The 948-nt window shown below is 39.0% G+C and overlaps 1 non-coding gene across 1 annotated transcript; it reads left to right on the top strand.

Moving 5' to 3' along the window:
- Positions 1 to 364: 364 nt before the first annotated feature.
- Positions 365 to 446, top strand: trnas-uga. The gene has a single exon. It is a non-coding gene; the product is annotated as a tRNA-Ser (tRNA).
- The last annotated feature ends 502 nt before the right edge of the window (positions 447 to 948 follow it).

The following is a 948-nucleotide window of genomic DNA, read 5'->3' as shown; positions in this document are numbered from 1 at the left end:
GCTAGTGTTTATGGACTTAGCATCAATTTTTCTCATACCATATTTCGATGAATATTAAAACACAACAGCATATCTAATTTGGCACTAGATGATGAGAAATTGAGTCAAAATCGATCGGACGCAGTGAGACAATGATCCTCTCTTCGTGTGGTGTACATCCGTGACTTTATAATTCGACGAAGAATCATTCCCACAACTTCAGCTGTGTCAGAATCTAGTTTGCGGTGAAAGCCTGTCAATCTGCTAAGGTAACGTACGTCTGGGTCTTTGCAAAGGATTTGGCGAAATCTTTGGATGTTGACAATTTGTTCTTCCAACAAATGAAATCAGTTGTTTTACTATTAAAATTGATCGTCTTGCCGTAGCTGTGGTGGCCGAGAGGTTAAGGCGTTGGATTTGAAATCCAATGGGGTTTCCCTGCGCAGGTTCGAATCCTGTTCACAGCGTAGAATCTTTTAAAAGTCATTAATTCCTTTGCAGGATTTGGATTTCGTGGAGCTTGAGCTTTGCATTCAATCGAAAGTAAATTTTCAACTGTGAAGAATCCGAAGTAATTTCAAGACTGACTCAGTCATCTAATTGAATAAATTATATGTTGAGACACAAAAAGCCACGAACTTCCAATACGAATCAGTTTCAACACGTTTGTCGAACTATCGTGAAATTTGGATGGTCGGTGGGGGGGAAATAAGCAAAACAAGAAGCAATGCAATACATTTACCTGCGGGTGATGATTTTTTTTAGGATCAGTTGAAAGTCAAGCTGAGAAAGTTCAACCTAATTTACAGCTGACTCTCAAGGCCAATAATCTATTATATCAGCAGTCAATGAATTAGAAAAAGCAATTCCAAATGTGGAAAGGAACTCGACTGATCCAGGTTCCTGGCTTGAGGTGTGATAAGGCAAGGCGATATCAGCGGAGTAGAATTTTCTGGAAATATTAGAAAT

This window comes from Chiloscyllium plagiosum, unplaced genomic scaffold (assembly GCF_004010195.1).
Source record: "Chiloscyllium plagiosum isolate BGI_BamShark_2017 unplaced genomic scaffold, ASM401019v2 scaf_36702, whole genome shotgun sequence".
Lineage (NCBI taxonomy): Eukaryota > Metazoa > Chordata > Chondrichthyes > Orectolobiformes > Hemiscylliidae > Chiloscyllium > Chiloscyllium plagiosum.
The sequence above is the reverse complement of the archived record's forward strand: the minus strand, read 5'-3'. Positions and strand labels throughout refer to the sequence as shown.